Source organism: Streptopelia decaocto (assembly GCF_964273445.1).
Source record: "Streptopelia decaocto genome assembly, chromosome: 7".
Classification (NCBI taxonomy): Eukaryota; Metazoa; Chordata; class Aves; order Columbiformes; family Columbidae; genus Streptopelia; species Streptopelia decaocto.
The window spans coordinates 39,104,826-39,127,190 of NC_138661.1; the positions used below are offsets into that span (position 1 = coordinate 39,104,826).

General features: G+C 40.6%; 1 protein-coding gene across 8 annotated transcripts in view; it reads right to left on the reverse strand.

The window, feature by feature from the left end:
* MIDEAS (mitotic deacetylase associated SANT domain protein) overlaps nucleotides 1-21,402 on the reverse strand; it is a 57,025-nt gene extending 35,623 nt beyond the window's left edge. For 3 of the 8 annotated variants that reach the window (XM_082059357.1, XM_082059351.1, XM_082059352.1), the window contains exons 1-2: nucleotides 20,582-20,775; nucleotides 17,541-17,765 (exon numbers count right to left, since the gene is read on the reverse strand). The gene's annotated coding sequence lies outside the window, so the exon portion shown is untranslated. Of the gene's footprint in view, nucleotides 1-5,905; nucleotides 5,959-17,540; nucleotides 17,766-20,581; nucleotides 20,776-21,365 lie in introns of those variants that run through there. The other 5 variants (XM_082059358.1, XM_082059353.1, XM_082059354.1 and 2 more) reach the window with 3 other exon arrangements.
* Between the last annotated feature and the right edge of the window lie 963 nt (nucleotides 21,403-22,365).

Sequence of the window (22,365 nt, forward strand, 5' to 3'; positions counted from 1 at the left end):
CAGAAAATGCCAATTAAGTGCTGATTACTCTTGTCCTTACAACAAGCAAGCCAGACAACACCTGGCTTATACAAACAGCTCCAACAGAACAAAATCAGCATGAGTGAGGAAGAAAAACTATTAAAGAGACAGACCAGAATTTAAAACTTAGACGATTATTAAGCAAAGAACAAAAGGAAAAAAAACCCACCCTGATTTATTTTTGAAGGAACTGACGATGTTGTTTCTACCAGCTATTGAAAAGGTACTACAGCAAATAGTCAGATCCTAAATTTGATTTATCCTCAAGCAAAACTTTGAGTGGTATTTCCACACTAATTGAAATTTTGCACAAATCTCATCTCATGAAAACAAGATTCATGATTTTCACCAGACTCATCTATCGCCTTGCACAGCAACAACATGGAGTTCTTAGAGAGAGTTATAAGCAAGAGACAGCTACATAAATTGGACTTCTGTAAAGAAATATGCAGGAAATCCCACCTTTACAAATGGTTTTGCAACACAGTGCAGGCTTACCCTTTAGCAAAATAGGTATATGGTACATATCTTAAATTAGTTTATGTTTATAAACTGTACTGAAGTTAGGAATATTAGTTATTATAGTCTGTCATCATGATAAATGCCATGATCTGAAGAGGTCTGGGTGGCCTTAGAGCACAAAAAGGGCACAGCAATTAAGGAGTATGAAACGCTGCTTTCAGGCTTCATAAAGTTACACGAACATACTATTCTTTCCCACTGGAAATGGGTTAACTGTTCTTCTAATTGTAAGCATTTAGATGGCTATATTAAGCTTTTTTGTTTGGAGCTGTCAGGGAAGGCAGTTGCTAGCAACAGCGGGATGAATACTCCAACACGCAGGAATCGCAGCAGGCTCCAGAGTCAGAATGGCAAAGAGCAGCCGACAGCTTCTCCCAGCCCTCGCGTTCCCACAGCTGACACAGCCACATGTCCTTCGCTCCCAATGCCTGTCCTGCCACAAACACTCCAGCTGCAGAATTGCAAGGATACACCCCAGAGACAGACCCAACCCCTCTGCACTTTAGCCCTGAGAAGAAAACCGATCTGAATGCACTGGACTGCAACAGGAAAGATTGCTGCAGGTCCCGTTGTCTCCATCCTGACCGCTCCAGCACTCCGTCACAAAACCAGACATACGTAGGTGTCCAGTGTATGGAATACCACAGCTTTAGGGCTTCAGAGATTACTTCAAGGCTTTACAAGAGGTAACGGCCTACAAATAAGGGAAGAGAAAGAGGAAAGTTCAATATAGATGATGAAACTTTCCATTCCCAGAGGTTTCTTCATGAGAGATAAATGCACCCGAAACCTAGTTCGCAGCTCTCGGCAGAGACACTCCTGATGGCAGCAACGAGACATCATCACTTGCCCAAGCCTGGCTGGAGAACAGCTGGGACTAAAAGCAAAGGCAGAACCTCAGAGGATCTGGGGTCAAATTCCAGCTCTGCCACAGACACGGATCTTAAGCCACCCACTTCAGTTCATAAAATTAGAATAATACCTGAAACTCAATACACTGATATTCATGAAGAATTGAGGTCACAAAAGTTGTATTATCTTTAACAATACCCACTAACAGGCTAGGCAGGGATTCTTCCACAAAGAGCTTAAAAGTCTAATTTGAGACGTGATGCAACAGGGTAGCGATAACCAAAGAGGGATGGGGCTGAAAAAATGAAGGAAAAAGTTCACACAAATAATAACATAGTTGTTCTTTTGTCATATGCCTCCCTCGACCCAGAAATATCTTTTTGTTTTTCAGCAGTTACATAAGCTGAAGCAGTGCTGGTCTTGGTTTGCCCACATCCACACAGATCCCACTACTGACTAAGCTAATCTGTTATAAAACTACTCCAATAGTCAAGTCTTTAACAGCACTGACAGGACTTCAGTTCAAATTTCTAAAATAATGTATTTTGAGAAGTTTTGTGGTCGCTATTGAATATAAAAGGGTTTTTTTATTGTGCTGTTCCATACAGCAAGCTCTTGGCCATGACTGGGGCATTACAACAACAAAGGTAAGCAAATGCAGACTAGTTAATACTGGGAGTAGAATGCTGAAAGACACAGGCAAGCACAATCATCACACAGGGGATTACCAGCAAGGTTTAAAGAATTCAAGGGCCCAGAGAGCACTCCAATTTCTTAATCGTTAATTAATGAATCAGAGCACTCTCCTGGCCCCCAGATTCAGCGCTCCCTGCCTGTTACCTGCCCAACCTCCTCCTCATTGTAACCACAGGGATTTCAGTGGAGGAAAGAAAGAGAGAAAGAGCAGATGGTTGGCATCAATACCCGATCAAATCCAAAGCAAACCTCTTCCATTTCTGTAGTGGCTTATTTGTATCCTTACTAACATTATGAAGTACTTTCACAACTGGCCATACGTGTCATCAGCCTCATACTTACTCAGAGCAAAGTCAGAAGCTTCCTAGAGATTCAGCTCAACAAGCCTACCTGAAACCAAACCAACGATCCATCCTGCACATTAAATTAGAAAGGAAAAAAGTCATTCAATAACAGCATAAGGAAAAATGTTCTCTATTAAAAACCCTAACAAAGCTATTTTAAATTGAGCGAAATACTCAGTTCTTAACAAAACACAAAATTAAGGTTGCAATGATCAAAGGAATTTTGTGAGTGTTATGCAGAACGGAAGTGTAACATTCGTTCTAATTGAAGACATAACATTTTGGGTCAATAATCCCACATCACACTTTGAATAGCTGTATTTGCTAAATATACAAACTGTGTAATTGCCATTAAGAGGAACAGAAAGTCCTTCCCAACTGTGAAAAAAACGGCCATAAATAATTGGGAAATCACACAGGAACTTATTAGAAGAGCCAATAAGAGGATCAGTGCTTGACCATCTCCAGAAGAAATTGCTACACATTAAAAAAAATTTTAAAAAATCCTTTACATAATACAGTTTCCACTCTCAGAATGAAAGGCTAATGAACTAATCATCCCTTCAGGTGTATTAATTGCATTAACCTGATCCTCTCACACTGAAGAAAACTAAATTCTGAGACTGATGCTCCTTTACAATCCATAATGCATCCAGTGGATTCTAAATTATTTTTCCACAACAGCTAGATATTAATAATAGCACTCTCTTATTTAAAATAGTTTACTAGTTTAACATGTCCCAGAGCTTTTGATAACTTTATTTTCAACTAACCTCCAAACAATAAGAATGTCCAGTCTCCCATCAGCAGGCTGACATTCATTTCCATTTGGGAAAGATGTACAAAATCAACTGAGAGAGAAAAACACTGCACTAGTTGCTACGCTGAAGACAAATTTTGATTGGGGAAAGTAGTTGGAGGAACTTGCCCACAAACAAACTTGACATTATTGGAATACTTCACTTTTATGTAACACCTTGCAACAATCAAAGCAATATATTAACACCAATTCATCCCACCTCACAACATCTGTGCTGTGCAACATTCTGTATTTTTAACAGGTACACAAAGAGAGACAAAGCAGGCTGTTTTGCACTAAAGAGTGAAGGGGTAGACAACAAGATATTATTCTTCTGGAATTCCTTGATCTCAGTTTTGTCCACTATTCACTCCTTCACACTGTGCAGATGCAGACTGCATTTGTAAGATGTCAGGTAAATCATCTTCAATTTGAACAGGTGCACTGAAATTCAGAACCTGGTATAGAAAACCACTTCTTAAAATACTCCATAGAACTCCCCCCACCCTGATGTAAATGTTAAGGCTATTTTGATATAAAAAATCACAATGTCTTCTAAAGCACACAGAAGTTCATCCACCCATATCTGTATAAGAGCTCTAACATTTGTATGTCAGTCTCATACTAGAGATCTCTAACCAACACTCCCCAGTGTTCTACGATGCCTTTGTACGGCAAATGCCTCCTTTTATTGTCCATAGCTGCATTTCTTGCACTGTAGTACAGAAACTGAATTACAGCAATTGCTACTTTACACAGTTGCATGGCCTCATAACAGCACCACATGCTCTTTAATGCACTTGCTCTGGCAACACCTCTTTAAAGGAGGGAACTACTATTATTCCCTTTTTATTGAAGGGGACTAAGTCAGAGAGAGAGACTACAAAGTGACTTGCCTAAGAGGTCTATGACAGAGCAGGGAACACAACTCAGTGTCAAGCTAGTGCCCTAACCTTTCAATCATGTTTAGTGTCTTACTCAGGTTGAAATCCCACCCTAAGGATGGCTAAAGTGCAAATGAAGCCTCTCTGAGGTATTTCTTCCTATTTCAGCCCGCCCATGAGACACTGTGTCATGCATAATGGTGAACTTAAGATAAGCATACAGCAGTCAGTGCAGGTTTACCATGGATCTAAAAACGTTTTTCTAGCTTTTATTAGAGTTGTCACTTATAAGGCATATATGCATACCGATACACTAGCCTTGGCTGCAATGATGTCCAGGGGACACAGAGCAATTCAGGAATACTGGGCAGAACTATTCAAGTGCAAACATGACATTGTTATTAATTTTGTCTAGGGATTAGATAACAATGCTTAATAGCCTCATCAAATTCCTTCCTTGCATGCAATTACAAATTTAAATTAAGAAAAAAGGAATATACTAATTTATAGCTATAAGTAGATTAGCTTTGATACAGATTTGCATCAGTTATGACCACCATAACCACAAAATGACACTTTGGAAACAGAGAATAACAAAAGGAAAGGGGGCTCTTAAATCCTGCAAGACAGCGCTTTTAGCAATTACTGTGACATGTATGTTCCTCCCATCTTTGCGACCTCCTTCCTGACAACCACCCCAAGGGAAAAGACTTTTTGTTCTTTTCCCACAACTGCAACATCTGAGGTGCCACAAATAAGAAACAGCTTTCAGACCCACAAGAAACAGATGCGTTGGAGTCACACGTGCTCAGAGCCCACCCGTGCAGGGACAAGCTTCTGCCCCTTGAGCCCTCTAACTGAATATTCTCTTTGACCCTGTCTATGGCCAAGTTAAGAGCAAAACTCATGCTGATTTTTCACAGGAACACGGCAGGGATCACAGCAGTTGGTCTGCAGGAACAAGGACTCTCTCAGCAGATCACGGAATGGGCTTTGCCGTTGCCACCATGGGCCCTTCTGAGGCCCCAGAGGCAGGGGGGACAACCACGGTCCTCAGTCCCCGTTCTGCTCTGCAGTCACAAAAGTCAGATTTCTGTCATTTGAGGGGGGGGAGGGAGACCAAGGGAGGAGCAGAACCATCAGACATCTGGTTGTGAAATGCATCAAAGTGTAACAGAAAAAATAAAATAGAGGCAAGAGGTTTTTAAATGCATACACTAGAGATGAAATTCCAAGTCTTGGTTTCTCATCTCTCCATAAAAAGCTATGTATTTATAGCAGCTGCTTACAAAAAAAAAAAAAATTCCTTGAGGGTTATGCATACAGAATGCTAAGTTACAATATTAGAAAGAACAAGTACTAATTTGCACATAACTGTGATGAAATTCACCTATTACAGTAGATTAAGTCAATTCTGCTCCTGACTCTCCCACCAGTTATATTTGTGGCTTTGTTCTCTCCTGTCCTTACTAAAAATCCTGACAACTCAGCACAAAACGTTCCCTGCAGACAAAATCTGTCAAATCACAGTCATGAAAGTACTGTTAGAGCCACAAAACTCAACAAAAAGCAGAAGAAAATTCACACTCATCACTATCTGCACATAAGACCATCCAGGAAAAAAGTTCATACAAAAGAACAGCTTCTACATGTACATAGCTCCTGCACGTAGCAGGCTAAGTTTGTATTATTGTAGCCATTTCTAAACTTACTCCTTCACAAAAGCAAGGTTTCCGCATTCTTCAGGTATATTCAGCAACATGTGTGACCCTTTTGCAGGCACAAACCTTCACAGTAGCATCTGTGCAGAGATGGGGATTCCCCCAAGCAGCAGCTTCAGAGGCCCAGAGCACTTTTGATTTCAGATTGAGGTCAAGTACAATGGTTGGTTTCCATTCATGCTGCAACACGTAGGAAGCCAACACACGAGAAAAAGGTGAGACGACTTAAAAACTAGCAGGAAGAAGAAAATATCTCCCTTCTGAAACCAGAAGTGTATGGGTCCCTGCAGATGCACTTCCTCTTGCACACACATTCCCAGTACATTTTGTCTATTTTCTAGAATGTGGTGCCTTCCAGTTAAATATACTTAGTTCCACAAAGATACCACAGCAGGACAAACTGTTTCAAAAGACATGAACCATCCGTCCAATAAAGCAACTGTAACAGCTTCTTACTGTATTTGGTTTTTAAAGTAGTTGCTCATAATGGTAATTTCTTTAATGTAATTTTTTGACTTCTAGCTTATCTGAAAGTAACAGGACAGATTTGAACGTAAAAAAGCTAATAAAAAGAAGCTGTTTACCACTTTAGTTATACTTATCAGCTCCCCCTCCTTGAAGAAACAGAAGTTTTTCCCAAACATTTCACTTGTTAATATATATGTATTTTATTTGGAAGAGGAATTAACACTTATTTTTTTGAATATGGAAATAATACAGCGTGCCAAATTTCTCAATATCATTGGAGGAACTGTTTATAGTTTGAAAGAGCGTGAATTCTCAAAAATAAATTGAAAAATTTCATACACATACATCCCCCTAACATTCACTAGACATCGAATTTAAATGCTCAGTTTTTTAACGGCAGCAGTTGGAAAACCCCACCTGTCAGTTGCTCAACTCCCAGTATCACTTCACCAGCTCTCTTGTCAAATTCTAAAATAAGCAGATCTGCAACTCTAATGTTAAAAAAGGAAATTGCTTACCACTCTCCAACTTTTCAAACTTTTTATACCTTAAGCAAGTAAAATGACACTTCTGGCGGTCTTCGGATAAGCAGTTTAAAATGAAGTCCATAGCAATAAAGATACTTTCCTTGTCTAGCTGCAATCGTAAAAATTTCCTCAGCCAAATATGGACGCATTTCTTTTCCTGTTCACTGTGGAGAACTAACTCTTCAGTAACAATATCTTGCTAGTCTGTGTACTTACAACTATTGAGAGCAACTTAGCTGTTTCACTAAACCAGCCTAGAAATAATTTCCGCAATCATTCTGGGGAGGAACAAGGGGAGATGTATACTTGTAAATGGTTAACACTCTCCCCTCTCTCCCTCCAAGCAAATTGTACACACAGCCAAAAGGCAAGGGAAATTATTAACCTTCTAACTCCTGAATTTTGGCTTCAATTCCCTAAAGTAACTTCAGGCACGAAATCAACACGTGGAAAGAATAATCAGTGGTGACCAGTTTGCTGAGGGTTGTGGAAAACTGGCCTATGGAGCAGAGCGAGCTCTGACCCGAGATCTGTGGCCGCCTCTTCTGCCACACAGACCTCAGGAAACAGGCACCACAACTGCAGCACCGTGCCCTTCCCAGGCCTTCTGGAGAACCTCAGTGTTTAACAGCAACCACTGACCACCTCTGCTCTCCCATGCTGAAGCTTAACAACTTAAAAGAGAAAAAAATACAATTGGAAATGTATGCACTAATTTAAAGTCACTGTTTAGTCTTTTAAGGCATGCAGTTCCATCACATGGCCCTAATAAAGCCTCCTCTGGATACCGGCACCATTTCTGTCAAGAGATACAATCCATTTATTTTAAGACACAGAAGGGTGTTGTTTTAATCTACAAGTTTGCCTTCAGTTTGAAGCTGCCTTTTTAAAGCAAAATGCTTCTTCATTAAAGTATCTTAGTATTTGAAGATGAAGTGATCAACAATACTTCATTAAAGTAATAATTAAAGAAGTCTCTCGTTCATTAAAGAAAAAAAAAATCATGGGATTATCTTATACCAGATTGACTATTTTTGTATCATAATTTCTTCCTGAAGAAGCAGCAGCCCGCATAAGTGCTGTCTGCATATAATTTTAGCTCTGTACTGTACTTACAATCAAATATTTTAGGAAATGTAGCTGTAATTACTAAGTATCTTCCAAATTAGCATTCTTAAAAAAAAAAAAAAAAATCTTATTTTTCTATCCAAAATTAAATCTGTATTTTAGAGGTGTCGAGACACAGGGTTTCCCCCAGCAGGTATGGCTGTCTGTCCTCCCTCCCCTGCCCTCTCTGAGCATACAGATATGCAGTATGTCAGTACCTCTGGCACATTCATCTCTCTTATCCAGGTACACTCCCACTGCTGTAGAACTGCTCCCAGACACTTTTGTAGCCATAAGGGGACCAATAAATCTTAATGTACGTTGCTGTTGTAGCTCATGTCCTGTGTCTCCCTAGCTTGTGTAGTTTTACAAATACCCTGAATGCCTATCTCGTTCATACTAGGTTTGAGCAATGTTCTACAACCACTGCTGCAAGAAGCCAGTCTAAGCACAAATTTCCATTTATAGCTCTCTACCAAATAGGTTTTTTTCTCTTGTTGAGGCAAACACAGGCCTCAGTATGATTACAATCCATCTGTGCATATATCTGGTAGAAAAGTTATTTCCTCTTACAGAGGGTTATATTTATTTAGCCGTAAGTACAGCTGCTCCAAAGCCACTTGGAGTCTAAAAGCATGCTTGTCTGATGGTGCGTTTCCCAATGAAACGCATCAGCTGCCGAGTAAGAACCCAAGTGACAGCCTGGGGAAACAGTATCTCTCAAAGGCTTTGTGTCCACCCTGCAGCTGAGCTCACCAGTCTCAAGAAGTACAGGCTGCCCCCCAAACCAGGCACCTGGCAGCTCCCCCTGCCCTCGCAGGCAGCCTGGCAAGCCACGACCTGCGGCTGCAGCTGCCGTGACATCCAGGCCCACCCCCGTTAGTTTAGGGGGCCCCCAGACACTAAACACCCCTGCAAAGACTGATGAAGCGACATTCGCAGCACAAGCACGGAGTCCTGCGCCCTGCCCAGCAGTGCACAGAAAGGCACCCTGGAATACACTCATTTCATTTACCTCTTGGATAAGCTTTTTTTTTTTTTTTTAATATAAAGCCTCTTCTGTTGTTTATACTACTTGTTCTGCATTTCCATGAGCAAATAATACACAGCTTCTTTTTCAGCTTCTGCATTAGTAGGAAAGCAAGCTCTCTAAGATGATAAATTAAAAGGGCCTAGCAACATCACAGTGTTCAAACTTCGAAGAGGGAAGGTTTTTTTGTTTGAGTATTAAAAACCTATACACTGTTACCCACAACCCTCACAAAAAACCCTAACACAAAGTATCTCTCTCAAATGCTTTCATCTTTGACTTCCAAGAGACGCAATGCTTTCAATGAAATTAAGGCCATAACATATTTGCAGCCTTGTCAAAGGTGCTGTTCTCCCTGATAGTAGCATCCAATGTATATTTGGATATTTTATTTGGCAAGAAGAGGAGATGAATGCTATTTGCAAAGCACATTTTGTTTGAAGTCACAACAATAACCAACACCTGTGATCATTAATCAGATGTATTCCATCTTGGCAATAACTTACACCTATACTGTATGTATACATGCATACATTCACATGACTACATACACTGCATGTAAGAACCAATTTAAATGGAAGAAATTCTTCCTGAGCAGTTTACTTAAATTTTTTTTTTTTCTTAAAATGATGCTTTATCCCCACAAACACTACACAAACAACCTGATTAGATTATGAAGTCTCCAGCATATTAATAATGTCTTTGCAGTCATCAAGGCATTGTAAAAACACTCCCTTGTTTAATTTTTGAAATAAAACTGGTTATTTTGCTTTCAAGAAGTTCTTGTAAGAGATGCATGAAGGACATTGGAGTTTTCTCACCTCTAAAAAATCAGTTTCTTTGAGAACTTTCTCAGTTACCAACAAATTGTTAAACAACATGAACGTACAACTACACATTTTTTCATGTTTAACCAACAAGGTGTTTCTAATTGTTAAAACTGTATTTAAAGTGACTGACAAAGGGGAGGAAAGAAAAAAGATTTTTCATCCAGAAATATTTTAATTTTTAAAAGTTACTGTGATGGAGGAAGCTTTTATTCTTAAAACTAGGAACAACTAATCTAAAATGCTAGACAAATTAGTAAGTCATAGGTATATTAAAATGAAGTTGAAAATTAGCACTGAGGGTACTGAAAAGAAAAAAACACCCTCATTTTCTGAAACTAATATACACTTCAGAAAAAAAAAAAAATCTTCAAAAACAAATTAACATCCCTGTCTTTAATTAAGATGTGAGACTCAAGACTTTTTTTTTTTCCAGCAATTGTATTTAATAATAGTAAGGGACTGCTGTTAACAGATAAGCTGACAGTTGACATTGTTCCAGATACATGAGTTTTCCAGATCTTCCTTATTAAAAAAAAAAATAAAAAAATTCTATTTTAAAAAAGAGGGATGCGAGATAAGTCACCTTTAAAGCAAAATGGTCTCTCTGAGTCCAGTCAGCATGCAAAGTATTAACTTTTGCTTTATTTCTTCATCTGTTTGCATTTTAAAAAATTTGTTTGTACAACACAGAAAAATCAAATCAGTGGTTCTTTCCCTTCAGAGTGATCCATAAGTCACATGTTCTCAAAATTCAGCATTTGTAAGAAATCCTGCAATGCTGGTGTGAGACTACAAGTTAATTGTGTGAATGAATACAGGGATACGGAATGATTAAGAGTCATGAACATAGCTTTAACTTTTCAGTAAGACAACTGCAAGTAACACTAAGTAAAATGCTTGCAAGTAACTTATTTCCAGCAATGAAGTAGCTTTCAACGACACTGACAATGTAGTTGAGAATTTCTGATGGTGTAAGAGTAGAGAATATCGAAAGGCAAAAGAAAATCAACTTTTTTTCCAGAATAAACTCCCCAGATACTCCATGCAACCTTGTATCAGCTCTCCAAACCAGGACTGTAAGTAGTAGCTACAAGGAACACGCTACAAGAAAGCTTTATTTTTCTTACTTTCTTATGCACTATGCTAAGTGTTACTAGTTTTGTGCAAATCAGTCATGTGCAGAAAACTTATCATAAGAAGGGCAAAACTTCTGCAAGACTTCACAGTTGTTACTGTCAGTTTTTTACCGTGTTTGCTGGTTCTGTCAAGCCACACAGGGCAAACCCAGTATAAATGTAATGCAAAATACAGCTGTGCTTCTGTACATAAATATAATTTCTTTCAGCTCCTTACTTGCTCACCATCCAATATTATGCGTGCACATACCAGCCTTGTCTTTTCTATGTTGTAGCATTTTGTGCCCAGGACCAATTCTGAATCCAAACTACAGCTATTCCAAATGAAGGGTATAACATCACAAAAGATCACAAACAAGCCATCTACCATAAAACATTTTTCCCCTTCTTCAAACAAGAAAACCTCAGACTATTCAATTCTGTTGTATGATGCATTAAGCAGATTTGAGTTGACAGAGTAGTCCTGGGTTTCCACTAAAATATATCAACACCATGCAAAAATCTTCAATGGGAAGGCAAAGGGTTAAAATCTCCATTATAGTTGCTGCAAAGAAATTGTGGCAAGTAACTTGACTAAATATTCTCTAAGTTTCCTGCATTCAAAGTCATTACACTTTTCCCCTTCAGACAGGGTCACCATGTTCTGCCAATTCATGAGCTCCCAAAAATAAACTAGTTGAGTAACTAAAGATGTCAATAGATTTTCACATTCCCTTCAGGCATCCAAACTGTACAGCTCAGATGATTACTTGTAAACAGCCAGACATCCTGCACTTTATCTAGAGCATTTTCCCAGGTATACTCTTCACTTACAATAACTCAGTTATAGCTGTCACTAAACACGGAATACCCTTCCACCTCCAAATAGTACTTTTCTCTCATAAATCAAGTCACTCACAAAGAACTGTCATCTTAAAATACTTTTTAGCACACAGCAAAACTGAGTAGTTCTGTTCATCTTCACAGTAAGAAACAAACAAAACAAAACAAACAATAAAACAAAAAAACCCCACAACAACAACAAAAAAAAACCAAAACACCACCAAAACATAATAGAGCAGCTTCCGGATGTATAACCACCTGGGGAAAATGCCTGGAACCATGCTCCAAGGGAGATAGTTGATCTACCACTTTGGTTTCTTCCATCTTTGACCTTTTTGATGAGACTGCCAAAGTTACTCAACTGAGAAACAGGAAAGTATGAAATAACTCTGCATAAGAGCTGGACTGAAATCATCTAAGTGCACAGAACCAAGGAGATGATAATTCTGTTCACTGACAATGTGATTTAAAGCCGAGTAAGTAACCTGGCTAGGGAAACTCTACTCAATCTGCTCCATACATAAACTGGTGCCTCATTTCTGGAATGCAATCCAGAAGCCTCAGTTCCATGTCAAAGATTTCTAGAACAAACACCAAGGGATTAAGAACCTCACAGAGAACCAAAAGTCAGCCTTTTAATCAGACCCTTCAGGAAAAAGCCAGTGAAAAAGGTCCACAGAGGATGCACCCTATAGGCAAACATGTATCTGCATCTGAATGAAAAAAGTTGCACAGGCTCTTCTTTTAAAAGAGGTCGCCAATAACTACTTCTGAACAACAAAGCCAGCTCAGTCTCAACCACAGTAGTGTGAGAGGGTGTGACCTCCTCTACAAAGCCACCTGACACAACACTCACACGGGCACAGAGATGCAAATTCAAGACTTTCAAGACTATCCCACCTTCCCCTAACCCAGCCCCCATCAACCAGCTCCCCTGGCAGGGTTAGGTCTCCATCCCCACTCTTGACACCGTGCACCACTTGTTAGGTCAGAATACAGTTCTGTAGCCTCTTCATTAAAAGCAATAACCTCACCTTAAAAGGAGGGTTATAACAAGGCACAAAGAAGGTAAATTACTTGTCAGCGCTGAGATAGCAAGAAAGGGAGAAGGCTGGGAACAGTTTTGATGTATGTCCTATGGCACCAGAAAACACTTCCTCCCTGTGTAGCATTTTGTTGCCTCCTCTTTCGGGTCTGTCTTTGGTCTAAGTTGTCCCATAGTTGTCTGACAGTTTGTAAATGTAACTGTAGACTCCTACATTAGATGCACAAAATTCCATGACAGGAAGACATAATGAGCTTCTGGGTCAGGACAAAAGACTTCCTCTAAGCTCCAGGTAGGTGCTCCTAGTTGCTTAGATTCAGTATTAGCAGCTTGTTGTGCTTATGTGTGAATAAAAGGCTCAACAAAATCATGAATGCAAATACTTTTCCCTCCCAGAATATTAACACCAGTTAACTCAGAGACAGAACACTAAAAGCACTTCAGGGTTACAAATAAGATCAAGAGCAAGTTTTCACTTAAGATTTTAAATACTTAACAAAGCCACTGACTTCTTCATAAGAGTATGGATGTGACTTCTTAGGCATTTTAACCCAACTAAAATGTCAGAAAGCTCCCCTGACTTCAATTTCCAGGCTGTATTCCTGAAACAGACCTCCATAAGAACCGCTGGTACAGACCCAGGCACAAGCGTTGCCAACTGCACTACCAAACCAGACCCTCAAATCCAAAAATACCAATAACTTTAATGAAGGAAGCATTAAAAGCTTCTAAATCTAAGCATCTTCCTACCTTGGCATCTCTTTATTTTATGTGTGTGTGAGAACGTTTGTTAATTTTGGGGTTATCTTTCAAAAACAAGGAGTTTTGTCTATTAATCTAAAACTCATTCTTTCCACAAACATGAACAGTAACTTCAGGGTACTATAAGAACAGAATATTGTTGGTCAGTAATGGAACTTGATTTAGAGTTATCACCCCTGGGGAAGAAAAACAAAACAAAGCACAACACTCCTGTACAAAAAAACGTAAAGGCCAATTCAATGTCATTCAAATACATCATCAGCACAGAAGCAGCAGCATCTTGCCAACGTGGCTGTTTTAACATCAACTCCAAATATCAAATCCACTCTCCCTATCTGAGTAGACCTGCTCAAGCAATTGTTGATGTTGACAAGTACTTGGGCCGCTGCCTTGGCTCTCATACTTGCCTAATGATACCTCTGACAGAGGTGCCTTGTATAAATCCATAAACTCATTAAAAAGCAGCAGTGCAACCTGAAGCCCAGTGAAAGGTCTCTAACCCTGTGCTATCATCCCATGATAGAAATGCTTTGCTTCCTTATGACCAGTCTGCCCAAGCTTCTCTCACCTCCTGTGTTTTATGATTTAGCAAATATATGCTTATGTCATTCTTAGACAAACATAAACCTGCATCTTGGCATACATGTGCGCACAGGCAGGCTACCTCATTTTAAAATGCCAGGAGAGATTACCTGAATGAGGAAGCTGAATCCTCCAGTGCACAATTTATATCAATACTAATACTGAAATATTTCAGTTTTGCCAAAGAAAGAAGAGCATTAAAACAAAAACCAAACCACCACACAAGGAGCCGTCAAAGTAGTTCTTATACTTAATAGGAAAGGAGAAATGTCTTAAATATATTTTGCATTCTTGCATTTATTTAGAAAATCATGGTAACAAATACCACTTCAGTGCTGAAATTAAATTATAAAAAATTTAGCACATAATCAAATGCAACATTTTGCACAATTATTTACTTGCAATAACACCCTTTACTTGCAAAAGACTTTCTAAATATTCAAGGAAGGCAGCTTAAACTCAATGAGAATGCCCAACAATACAGTAATACTTTTCAATTCCTAGCTTTCATTGATAGTATATTCATTTACTTCTTCTCAGGCATCTCAACAACCCTAAAAATATCTTCATTTAAGCAAAACTGTTCTAGAAAGACTACATGATTTACTCATGATATATCCTCAGGAAAAAAAAAAAAAAAGTTTTCTAACTATTTGAAAAGATAAGAGCTTTCCAACAGAAAAATCAAAATACATCTATATTTTTAGTTTGATATAGTAAAGATTACACTATAAATATTTCAAATATTTAGTACATCTCATACAGGACAGCATCTAGAGATTGTCAAAAAAAGATTCTAAGAGAATAATTTCACTCAGAATTTTCTAAGTCACAAAATCGAACTTAATGATAGGGACAGTCAGATCTCCCTGCCAGTTTCACATACATGTGCATTTGGCATCTGAAATTGTCATCATTGGAATTTCCTAAAGCAATCAGAATGCCTTGCAGCTGTGGATCTCTCTCGTCTCACCAGGAATTTGGCAGTGCTGAGATTTTTTTCTCCAACAGTATAAAATCAAATTCAAAATAGGAAAATACTTTGCTAAATCCTTCTCCACCCAAGTGCAGTAATTTCCCACAAACACAAACTATCCTTTCAGGAAGTGCTTGAAAGAATGAACAATACATTTTGTAGGAAGAAATAAATCCTGAAAACAAGACAGTTTAATGGAAAACAATCCAGTAAAATCCCAAGAGTATTTTCACCATATGGCACTTTGTTTTACTTCACTTTCCAATGTGTCTAAAGAACCAAGAATCTGAACAGTTAGGAATATTATGAAACTGCAAGAAATAGTTGACTTGCATTACTATAAAACCCTAAACAATAATGTAATTTATGAAAGGCTACTAAAAGACAGATGCAGGAGTTCAAAAGGTGCTGCTCAAAGAATCCTAAGAGTACAGACCTGGCAGATAAGGCTGCACCCAAGCATACATAATTGAGTTTGAAATCACGCAACATCCTCAAGCAGCTTGGGATCCAAACAGAAATGCACTTTTACCCTAGGAACTACACCGTAACCAGGCAATTTGGAGATTCAACTTTAGACTTCACTACAACGCACACTGCCAACAAGGTGACAAGCAGGGCTGCTGCCTCACAACACGTGGCTTCAGAGGACAGATTCTAGTCCGCCCGTACTGAAGGGATGCAGCTGATCCCGTAGCTGGAAATCAGCCGTACAACACTATACCACAACCAGACTGCAGAGCCAAACAAGTACTGCAAAAAGTCTTCTCAGTTAAGAGCCCTTGATAAAAAAGACAAGAACAATCCTTGCAGTCACAGTTCATGCAACTGTATGTAATTTAAAAAAAAGGTATCAAAACTGCTTCTCAGTTTACTACTTCAGTCATTAACAGCATTTAACTTGTTTCAAGCTTCACCAATACTTAAGTCAAACTAAATATTTAGAGCAACTTTAAAATTAAATTTAAAATTCAAAAGCTAAACCCTAAAGAACAAAGCATTATTCCACGTTTTTTTCAGGATGCCTTTAAAAAACAAAAAGCCACCACTTTGCTACCCCCTCCAAATCTATCTTTCCCCAGATTTTAACTTATTTATCAACACCAGCTGTCAAATGCAACAACAGGCATTTATGTAATTTACTTCTACATAAAAAGAATATCCATTTTTGAGAGATGTAAATTTCAAAGAATATCTGTACATATTCTATACTATATATAGATTAATTAATTATATTAATTCAGGCCTGGTGATGAGGTGGCTGTCAGTTGCAGCAAACATGACAAAAAGCATCGACACAGGCAGAAAAGCAAAGAACTAATTACCAAGATTTATCTCTGCATTCCCATTCGATCATTTGCTCCTGAATACCTGAAAATTGGTTGCACTCAAAATACATACATTCTGATTTTTCCTGGTGTGAAGAGTATACCTTTTTCTTGTAACATTTTGTGTATTTTTCAGTCGCTCAAGTTGATGAGCAGAGCACTGGAGAAGGGCTACAGTTGGAGATCATTCAGAAACAGAAGTTACGCAAAATGTTGTCAAGTGCTTATTGAGCAGCCTCACGCTGGAAACACACGCCATCTGCGCACTGGGAGCTGCTGCAGCTGCCAAGGAGCTTCCACGTGGAATGCGAGCTGCTGGTATGCAGCTACAAAAATTTAAATTACTACTTGAGCAACAACCTCCTTCAGGGACCTACATATCACACAACAAGGATTTCTTGGTGTGAATTCTCAAATCGCACTAAAGGGAATGTGTGATTCAAAGCACAAGCTCTGTGCCACACTATTCCAATTATTAGGGGAGGCCCTAATTACGATTTTTCCTTGAATTAGCAGTACATCCCTATTTACAAATTGCTCAGTGACAAGTCTTCCATTTGGAGCTGACTCATGAGCCTTGGTCTGTCTGTGCCAGAATTTGCGAGCTTTTTGGATATGTGTTGCAAAACCTCACCACTAGAGCTCCTGCCTCCCCATCCCCCACCCCCCGTTTCATATCATGAACACTCAGAGAAAAGTGGTTTATTTCTCCTTTTATGTCACTTAGAATATAACTAACTGCACTGGAGACAATATGCATATTTACTACACTTCATTTTAGCATAAACCGTAATTTACTGCAACTGATACTGAGATTTTATGCAATGCCCCCCCCCCAAAAAAAAAAAAAAAAAAAAGAGAGAAACCACACAACAGTTTTGTGGATTTTTTAAGAAAAGATGAAACAACAAGAACAAATCGGTTCTTGTCCCTAATACAAGTCCATTCTACATCCTCATTCCATGATTTGATCAGTAGCTTAAAAAAGTAGCTGCCAAATGTTTACCTGAGCTCGAGAGAAAACTAGGCAAAAGTTTATTGAGTAGAAACTCCTCAGGAATTGCTAAGCATATAGAAAACACATTCACCTTTGGAAACAGGACAAACCCCCATTCTGAAGTGTGGCAGTCACTCTTGTCTCCTTACATGCCCCACACAGGCTGCTGCTGCTCCCAACATCACCAAGGTGGTCACTTCCAAAGAAAGGCTACAGGTCCTCCAGTGGGGGCAACTGCATGGACTGCCGGGCAGCTCGGCACAACAGCTTCCTGGGAGCGCTGACAGGCTGGACAGTATCTCCTGCAGTTCTGCCACTACAATTCACCCGTGACAATAGGAGTGAAAATGGAGAAGGATAGATTAACACCTGGAATGAGTACAAGGCTCTCAAAAGGCTTGCGCTGCAATACAGTCCTCGCCATTTCGTATCACCGCTACTCTCAAGAACCTGGATGGGTTAAAGGCTGGCAGGGCTACGCCTCCCTTTTGCTAATACGCACACAAGTGTACATCTATGACTAATTCCACTGAGCACCACAGGACGACTCATGAACATGAAAGTTACCTACTTCATTGCTTACAAGCCCAAAGAATCCCAGCCTAAAACATCTTCTCCCACCACACAGGCTGTGAAAAGCAAGTCCTGCCATAAGGAATGACTGTATTGCATTGCTAACACAAAGGATTCAAGGAATCTTTAAGCACTGTTTCTGCTTTTTCCCAGAAGTAATTTTGACATTCAAACACCCAGTATAATGTCAATTGACAAGTCAGTGAAGACATGAAGAACAATTCAAAGAAAAATCTAAAAACAGATCATAGCAATGCACAGATTAATATACCTTTGCTTATTTGGTATTACAATAAAATGCTCCAATAAACTTACAGAAGGATCACTAGGAAAGTAAGTTTGTCAAGTGATAGGCCTGGCGTTGTGGTTAATTACCCACTTGCTAAAAAACAAACAAACAAACTTCTTCAGCACAATGCGTTCTTCATTAACAAAGCTACATACATTTTACATAAAGCATTTAGTTGACAACCGGAGGAAACTACCCATAACAAGGTGATCTGTATGTTCAACTAAAATATTATGTTCTAGTTGAGCACCAAGAAATTTTAAAACAGCCTTCAATTTTTATAGTACTTCCCATCACAGTGCTCAAAACACTTTACAAGCCTTCACAGCATTTAAGACATCAGCAATGGTGGTTAAAAACAACACTTCTAGAAAATTGTCTCTAATCTTTTAGATCTGATATTTTATTAATTCAAAGTAATTCCAAAACTAAACTGAGAAAACTACAGGCAACCAGCACCTCTGAAGCCCAAAGTCCTAGGTACCATAAATTGTATCCACAAGAACTTTGGCTTAATTTTCATGGTCTTTCAAAGTCTTAGTTAAAAAGACTTGCTAATATAGTGTCAGTCAATAGTGTCAATGCCTTGTCCAATCCGTCAGCCAACACTGCCTGCAAGATCACTGAGCAAGATGCAACTCTTCAACTGAAGTTGAACCAGCGTGTTCAAAACTTGTCTAGTCTAGCTCTCCTTTCAACCTCCAATTTTTTGTGGCCCAACACAGAAACTCTCCCCAATGCTCTTCTCTCCATTTCCAAGAAAGCTTGCTCATCTGCAGTTGCTTATTTTTTTCCCACACAAGCACAGAAGAAATTAGAGCAGAGCAGGAATTACACTAAACCTGCAGGACTGTTAGCAAACCTGCCTGATTTTCACCTGCTGCATAATCACTTTAGAAACCTGAAGCCACAGATTCAACGAGCTTGCAGTTTCTTCTGTGATTTCAGAGCCTACTGGTGGCGTGTCTGCCGAGTATTTCAGGTCTGTGACTTCTACAGTCAGTCCTGCTCCACTTCTCCTTTCCCCCCCACCTTCTAATTCTTTGGTAAAGTCAAATAGAAATGTAGCCGTTCAATGCAGAATACATTCTCTTTTTTAGCATTTAAAATGCAAAACTAGGTTTTGTTCAGTACTGAAATCTTGCACAATAGCCTGCGTACTCGTATACGTATTTGTTCCAACAATGCTGTCCTATGCAATCACTCTGTAATTACATACAGTCATAAAGCTGCTGCTGTTGCTGCCTGGAACTGCAGTCTCGCCCTCTAAACAACCTAATATCAGTCTCCGCATTAGGACATTTCTCTTCTCTCTTCCCCTCCCTTAACTGCTTGCTCCAGTACAGATGGCCTTCACACTCCACTCAAAACACTGGATGAAATCGAATTATTATAAAAAAATAAGCTGTTTTAAAGAGGATGCCGAGTAAATCTCTGTTGAGCAAACAGAGTATTTCTCTGATTCTGCAGTCTGCAATCACACAAGACTTTACAAACCAAAAATAAATCCTGCTTACGCCTGTTAAAAAAAAACTGTATTATATAAGACGCACATACACGCGTGGGTGTATCATCAGCTTTTACTGGTAAACTGCAAAGAATCTGTCCTTCGCAGTTGCTGCCAGAGAAAAAGCTGTACATTTGAGAGCACGAGATTTTCAGAAATTATCTAATAAAGTCCTCCCCACCCCCACCCCCTGCACAAACCCCGGCAGAGAAACCCAACCCTCGCAAGCCGAGGCCCACGGCGCGGTCCGGAGCGGCCGCCGCACACGCGGAGCTGCCCTGGCTCCTGCACGCAGCCCGCCAAGAGAAAAGCCTACAAGAAAACCCCCAAACTCTTCCAAGCCCAGACTGACCCCCCCCAAAATACCATGGCAGGCAGCTCACCCAGACACAGACGCATCATTAAGGCGCCGCTGCAGCCCGGCAGCAGCGCGGCAGCCCCTGCGGAGCCCCCGTCGCGATTCACGGTGAAGCAGAAGGAAAGAGCTCGGCAGCCCAGCCCGGCCGCGGGAGCGCGGCTGCCCCGGCCCCGCAGCGCTGCGCGGCCCAGGCGCGCAACCGGCCGCCCCCGGCGCCTCCGCAGGTACCCGTCCTCCTCATCCTGCACCCACAGAAAAAGCAACACTCTCCCGCGCACCCCCCCAAAAAAGCCTCAGGAAAGACACCCCCTCTGCAAAATGGCAGGGAAACGGAAACAAATTGTGCAAATAAAAAATAAATAAACCCACGGAAAGCAGGAGAGGGAGGAAAATGTGTTTGCTCACCTGCGAAGCGAAGCACGGCTGCGGTGGGGGGCGCCTGCGGAGGGACGCGGAGCAGCAACGAGCAAAGGCGGGGGGGGTGTGAAAGAAAGAGCGGGGGGGGACCCCAAACTTTGTTTCTTTCTCTCCGGGACTCAGGGAAAGCGTCACTTCCTAGTGCAGTAAGCGGGGAGGCTCCCGGGCCCGGGCTCCTCAACTCCTCCTCCTCCCGCCTTCCTCCTCCTCCTCCTCCTCCCCCCGCCGCGGCGCAGCTCCCGCCGACCCTCCGCGGCTCTGCCTGGCACCGGCCTGGCTCTCCCCTGCCCTTTTTCCGCAGATCTTGGCTTGACCTTCGGTGCTGGGCTTTGCCTGCCGTTCGAAGGGAAGGAGGGGAAATCCCCAGTGAGCGGAGGGCGGGGACCGAGTTGGCAGCACTGATTTGGAAGCCCAGCCCGGCAAATCCTGCCCTGTCCCACACCTGGCACAACGCGCCGGCCTTATGCCCCGAGCCCAGCGCCAGGTCCCCAGCGGGATCAGCCTGCGTGGCCCTTCAAAAAAAACCCAAACAAACAAACTACAAGCTTTTTGTTTTTAAGGAACCACTTGTACCAGCACGGTTTTCTGTTTCCCCTTTTTGGTCTCTCTTTTCCCCCCCCCCCACGTTTTTTTTTCTGGAAAAAAAAAAAAATTAAAAGTGGAAAAAGAATGAAGAAAGAAAGGATTGGTATCTAACACAAACCCTCAGGTCACCTCTATAATGTTGGCTGTTTACCAAACACCTGAAATTTACTTTGACGAGAACACTTACTGCTGAAATTTCCAAAAGTGTTCAGCTCGTCTACTGAAATATGGCTTCCTCTGCTGCCTTGGTCTGAGAATAAAAAACACAGTGTGCTGGCAAATACCGTCACGCTGCTCCTCTTACGGCAGGAAATAAAAAGGCTGCTCCGTCATTGCTCCCCCTGTAGGCTGCTCTGATCCCCCAGTTTGTTAGCAACGAAACTTTCAGAATATAAAATAACATTTAGGCAGCGTTCAGAGAGGAGACTCTCATTCCCTGAAACATGCCAAGCACATGCAAATGCCAAACATTTTTCCCCAACATGCACATAAGCCACGTGTTTCCCTTCACCCAGGCTTAGATCACTCATTTAGAGCACACAGCAGTGTAGCTTCTTTTCAGAGCAGCAAGGCCCCTTCCCTTCTAGCACGTGTTGCTTTATAGAGTGAAATAGAGGAGTCATTTCTGCGCTGCTCACTCTAGCTTGCATTTCTTTCACAGTAGTACTTGACTTCTTATGCAGAACCTTTTAGCAGGGAAGCTGAAGATGCATGGAAACAGGAGCCCAGAGAAGTGACATAGCCGTGACTACAGCGTATATCTGATGCATAACCAGGTTTCTCTGATGAGTCTCAGGTCAGTAGTCTGATTACCACACCCAGTCTTTTCCTGTCACGGTGCAGAGAATAACAGTGAGACACATGGAGGTGAAGAGCAAAATAGTAGCCACAGGAGGTACTCCCGGTAAAGTTTTTTTCTTTCACAACCGAAGGTATCATTTGATGCAACACTGTCTCAATAAGACATTCAAGGAACACTCTTCTATACTACCATTAATACATTTGCTCTTCTAAATTCCTGAATAAACAGGAGCAATAGGTCCATAACTATTTAAATCAATATAGGAAGAATATTCACAGCTGTTCACCAATTAGCTAATATGTAAAGCAAACCTGAATAATGGAACATAAAATGACTGAAACCAAAGTCAAAGGCATACAACCCTTTAGTTTAATTTGCCCTAATA